This window comes from Arachis hypogaea, chromosome 19, assembly GCF_003086295.3.
Source record: "Arachis hypogaea cultivar Tifrunner chromosome 19, arahy.Tifrunner.gnm2.J5K5, whole genome shotgun sequence".
Classification (NCBI taxonomy): domain Eukaryota; kingdom Viridiplantae; phylum Streptophyta; class Magnoliopsida; order Fabales; family Fabaceae; genus Arachis; species Arachis hypogaea.
This window is the reverse complement of record NC_092054.1, coordinates 103398153-103403886: the sequence shown is the minus strand read 5'-3', so window position 1 is coordinate 103403886 and position 5734 is coordinate 103398153. Positions and strand designations below refer to the sequence as shown.

Below are 5734 nucleotides of genomic sequence, written 5' to 3'. Positions count from 1 at the left end.
AATAAGCAGTTTTGGTAAATAGTCTTTGCGATCAAGATAATTGTGCTTTTACATGTTTTATGAGGATTTGCATAAGTTTAGTGACAATATTATGTTGCATTACTCATGACTTGGACTAGAGCTTTGATGCACTTTGTTGCTTGATTTCAGGACAAAAGAAGCAAGAAAAGGGAGGTAACTTGCAAGATTATGAGAAAAGTGATTGCCAATAACTCTCAAAAAGCCATCAATGCCAGTAGAGAGTCACGTTAACCAAGTTAACGTGAACTCTAACGTGGAGAAAAGAAGTTGAGCAACGTTAGTGACATCAACATTGTCATAACATTGCAATACCATAAGTGGCCACGTTAGAAGCATGTTAACCTAGTTACGTGGCCTCTACGTTAAGGGGAGGGGAGAAGCCAACGTTGTGACATCACATTTCACTACGTTGGCCTATAGTGCTAAGTACCACGTTAACTCCCACGTTAACTTGGTTAACGTGGGAACTAACGTAGAAGATGAAGAGTTGTCGACAATGTTAGTGACTCACATTGTCACTAACGTTGAAGCAACCACACACCCCAAGAGTCACGTTAATTCCACGTTAACTTGGTTAACGTGGAAGCTAACGATGAGAAATGAAGGATGTGCCAACGTTAGTGACACTCAACATTGTCACTAACGTTGGGATGGCTAAAAGAGGGCCACGTTAGAAGCCATGTTAACCTAGTTAACGTGGACTCTAAAGTGAGACCTAGGGGCACATTAGAACGTTAGTGACAATGTTGAATGTCACTAACGTTCTCGAAGGATGGCAAGGCCACGTTAGAAGCCACGTTAACCTAGTTAACGTGAGCTTTAACGTGAAGCAAGAAGGGGCACACTGGAACGTTAGTGACAATGTTGAGTGTCACTAACGTTCTCGAAGGTTGACAAGGCAACGTTAAAAGCACGTTAACCTAGTTAACGTGGGTTTTAACGTGAGGCAAAAGGGGTGCATTGGAACGTTAGTGACAATGTTAAGTGTCACTAACGTTCCGAACTTGGACTTCAATAAATGATTAACACTCCTTACGCCCTGAGCTTAAGTCTCTGCCCACTCTGCACTTTCTCTCTGCAAGTAAAGCCAAGCCCAAATAAAGAAAGGAACTGCTTCAAACTCAAGATCCAAAGGCCCAAGACTTGAAGAGTGAACTAGAAGCTGAGAAGAGTAGTATATATAGGAGTAGCTTTGAATTGTAAAATAGTTCTGGAGGCTGAAGAACCACTCTCTGTATTTTACTTTCTTTGCAATTTCTAGTTTATGATGTATTTTCCATCTTTGTTTTCATCTTCAAGAGCTATGAACAACTAAACCCTTTCATTGGGTTAGGGAGCTCTGTTGTAATTTGATAGATCAATACTAATTTTCATTGTTCTTCTTCTATCTTTCCTCTTGATTTTACTTGAAAGCTTTCGGTCTTCATCCAATTGAGTAGTTATCTTGGAAGAGAAGCTATTCAAACTTGGATCTCTTTTGAACCTTGGAAGAGGAATGAAGAGATCAAGCTAGAAATGCTTTCTCATGCTAGACCAAATTGGGTTTGGATGGGTATGTGACTGTAACCCTCTCAATACTTGGTTTGGGAAATGCATGTGGTATAATCAGTGACCATACTTCATCTCTTCTCATGAGCAATTGACCAAGGAATTGGCTATTGATTAAGATTTGAGAGATTGAATTGCAAGAAATTGTAATTCAATCACTTAAGATTGCCAAGGAGATCAATGAGTGCATTGATTGAGGAAGAGATGAAAATGAACTTGATCCGGAGAATTGCAACATCTCCTAAGCCCAAAGAACTCCCCATCTCTAATCTTACCCATTCTCTTTAATTTCTGCCATTTACTTTTATGAGCGAATCCCCCATTCTCATTTACAATTCTGTAATTTATTTTCAGTCATTTACTTCCAGTCATTTAATTCTAGCATTTACTTTTCTGTTATTTACATTCCCACCATTTTATTTTCTGCAACTCTCAACCCAAATTCTGGATTCACTCAACTAGAACATTCTTCTAATTAAAGTTGCTTGATCAATCAATCTCTGTGGGATTCGACCTCACTCTATTGTGAGTTTTTACTTGACGACAACTTCGGTACACTTGCCGAAGGGAGATTTGTTGAGAGACAAGTTTTCCGTGCATCAAGTTTATGGCGCCGTTGCCGGGGATTGATTGTGCATTAACAATGATTAGATTGGAAGATCACTAGATTGAGCATTTTATTTTGTGAATTTCATTTTTCTGTTTGAGTGATTTACTTTTTGTTTTAGTTAAACTTCTTCCCTTCTCCATCTACTCTTTTGTTTTTCTTTGTTATTTTCAATTCTGTTTGCTAACCCACTAACTGTTTGATATATTGCATCACCCACAACTAACATCAATTCTGACACAAATACTGTCTGCACCTATTTTCTCTGCTTGTACTTGTTGGTTGTATGACAGGGAGAAGAAGCGGGGCTTCAACTTCCTTTGATTCTGAACCAGAGAGAACCTTCCTTAGACTAAAGAGGGAGGCAAAAGAAAAATGAGTAGTTGGTGCTGAAGAAGAGGAGGAACAGTTTGAGGAATACTTTGAACCAAACATGGAAGAAAACATGGAAAATCATCATGAAGAAGAGATTCACAACCATGGCAGAGGAGGTGGAGCAAATCATGCTGGGGAGGATAGAAGAGTTTTGGGCTCTTACATTAATCCAAACCCAGGCAATTGTCGAAGTAGCATCCAAAAGCCAACAATCCATGCCAACAACTTTGAACATAAACCATAGCTCATCACCCTTGTTCAGAACAACTGTTCATTTGGAGGAGGTGTTCAAGAAGATCCCAACCAACATTTGACCACCTTCCTGAGAATATGTGACACAGTGAAATCTAATGGTGTTCATCCTGACGCCTATAGATTGCTCTTATTTCCCTTCTCACTTAGAGACAAGGCAGCCAAGTGGCTGGAATCTTCCCAAGGGAGAGCTTGACAACTTGGGAGGATGTGGTGAACAAATTCTTAGCAAGATTCTACCCTCCTCAACGAATCAATAGGCTGAGAGCTGAGGTTCAAACCTTCAGGCAACAGGATGGTGAGACTCTGTATGAAGCATGGGAGAGGTTCAAAGACTTAACAAGGAGGTGTCCACCTGACATGTTCAACGAATGGGTCCAGCTGCACATTTTCTATGAAGGGCTCTCTTATGAGTCAAAGAAGGCAGTAGACCATTCATCTGGAGGGTCCTTGAACAAGAAGAAGACCATTGAGGAAGCCATAGATGTTATTGAAACAGTAGCAGAAAACGACTACTTCTATGCTTCCGAAAGAGGGAACACAAGAGGAGTGATGGAGCTAAACAATGTGGATGCTCTGTTGGCCCAAAACAAGCTCATTACCCAGCAGCTGGCTGACCTCACCAAGAAGATGGAGATGAACCAAGTAGCAGCAATCTCCACTTTATCAACAACACAAGAAGGAGTAAACCACGAAGCAGAAGGGAGTCAGGAGCAAGCCAACTACATTGGGAATTCACCAAGGAAAAACTGTGATCCATACTCTAAGACCTACAACCCTGGATGGAGAAATCACCCGAACTTTAGGTGGGGAGGTGAGCAAGATCAAAACCAAGACCAGAGACGTTACAACTCCAACAACAATGCAGCTCACCAACAATTCACCCAGAGGACATCTCATCACCCCACAACAACACTTCTCCACATACTTATCAAAACCAAAACTGCACATCTGCTCCGAACCACTCATCAATTGATGATAGACTCTCTAAGATTGAAGCCTTACTTGATGGAATATGCCAAGAGATTCAAGAAAATAAGGTGTTCAAAGAGGAGGTGCAAGCCAATATTAAGAACCAGGGAGAAACCATTAGGAAGATGGAATTCCAGGTGGGATATTTAGCCGAGAAGATTCCCAAACCTACTGATAGCTTCCCAAGTGACACTGAGAAAAACCCCAAGGGAGAAGCAAAGAAAGTAAAATGGGAAGATTGCAAAATGGTCACTACAAGTGATCAAGAGATTGAAGACAATCAAGGCAAAAAGTGCAAACAACCTGAAGACAACTCAACAAAGGAGGAGGATAGAGATCACAAAGAACCAGAAATCTCACAACAAGAGCTGCTAAAGCTCTATGCACCATTCCCTCAACTGCTCAATGGTGCTGTGGGAAAAAGAATATACTCAAGGTTCCTAGACTTGTTTGCATCTCTGCATGTGAACATACCATTCATCAAGGCAATTCAACAAATGCCTGCATTCATCAAGTATATGAAGGAACTTCTTCTAAGGAAAAGCTCACTCAAGGGAGGGCAGACTATAGTGATGAACAAGGAATGTAGTGCACTTATTCAGCCTGAGCTGCCTACAAAAAGAAGAGACCCAGGAAGCTTTCATATCCCTTGTGCCATAGGTGAAACTATGTTCGAAGGAGCACTATGTGATTTGGGGGCCAACATCAACTTACTACCTTTATCCCTGGCGAAGAGGCTGCAGATTAATGAGATAATGCCCACAAATGTCATTATCAGACTGGCTGACAAAACTCAAAAGCAAGCAATAGGAGTGGTGGAAAATTTGCTGCTAAAGGTTGGGAAGTACTTTCTCCCAACAGACTTTGTCATTCTAGACATGGAAGAGAGTCATACTCACCCAATCATATTGGAAAGACCATTCCTAGCTATGGCCAGAGCACTTATCGATGTAGAGAAAGGGGAGCTAATATTGAGAATTCATGATGAACGACTCAGCTTCAATGTCTTCAACTTCTCACAAGAAACAGATCAAAAGGACAAGGAACTAAGCATAAATGATAAGGAGACACTGAAGGAGGAGACAAGCACTGAAGCACAGCTAGTTCATTCTGAAACCCCCTCAACTGATAAACAAGGAAAACAGCAACTGCCACAGCTCAAAGAAAAATTGGAGGAACCCAAACCTCTAGAGGCAAGTGAAGACAACATCACAACTCCTTGGAGAAAAGAGGTCACCAAGGGAAGGCAACCTCAAAAGAAACAAAGAAGAAGGTACCAAGGAAATGGAGGAACAAGAAGATCCCTACGGAAGATTTCTCTCCAGGGGATAGAGTTGTCTCATCTTACTTCCCAGATATTCCTCCTAATCTCCCTACTGTACCATCTTAGTTACCTAAGGTCTTCACTATCAACAGAGTTCTTTCCTTGGAACATATGGAGATCATTGACCCAACCAATGGATACAAATCCACAGCAAGAGGGGAGGACTTTAAGCACTACCAACCACCATGATGAAAGAAAAACGTCAAGCTAGTGACGATAAAGAAGCGCTTCATGGGAGGCAACCCATGTTTTATATGCTTTCAGATGATAATGAATAAGTCAATCTTTATGAGCTTCAACCCAAACTTAACAAACAATTGGTGAAAATCTTCTTATGCAGAATATAGTGAGGAACAAGTTTGGTGTTCAAAGCAAACCAAGTTGCATGCTAGTCTTGGGAACTTTGAACACAAAACTTTCATCACAGTGCTTCAAACTAAGTTTGGTGTCACCCCATGGTGCCACCAAAATGCATATAAGGAACCACCAATAGTTAGTTAGTTAGTTGAAATTCATAAACAAACAATCAAATCCTTTCTTTCAATTTATTCTAGCCGTAGAGTTTTAATTTTCTTATATATTAATTCCCTTATTTCAAATCATTATAGGAAAGGAAAAGAAGCATAAAAAGGGAT

General features: G+C 40.6%; 1 non-coding gene across 1 annotated transcript; it reads right to left on the bottom strand.

The window, feature by feature from the left end:
- Positions 1-3061: 3061 nt before the first annotated feature.
- LOC112782035 (small nucleolar RNA R71) lies at positions 3062-3165 on the bottom strand. The gene has a single exon (XR_003192778.1). It is a non-coding gene; the product is annotated as a small nucleolar RNA R71 (small nucleolar RNA).
- Between the last annotated feature and the right edge of the window lie 2569 nt (positions 3166-5734).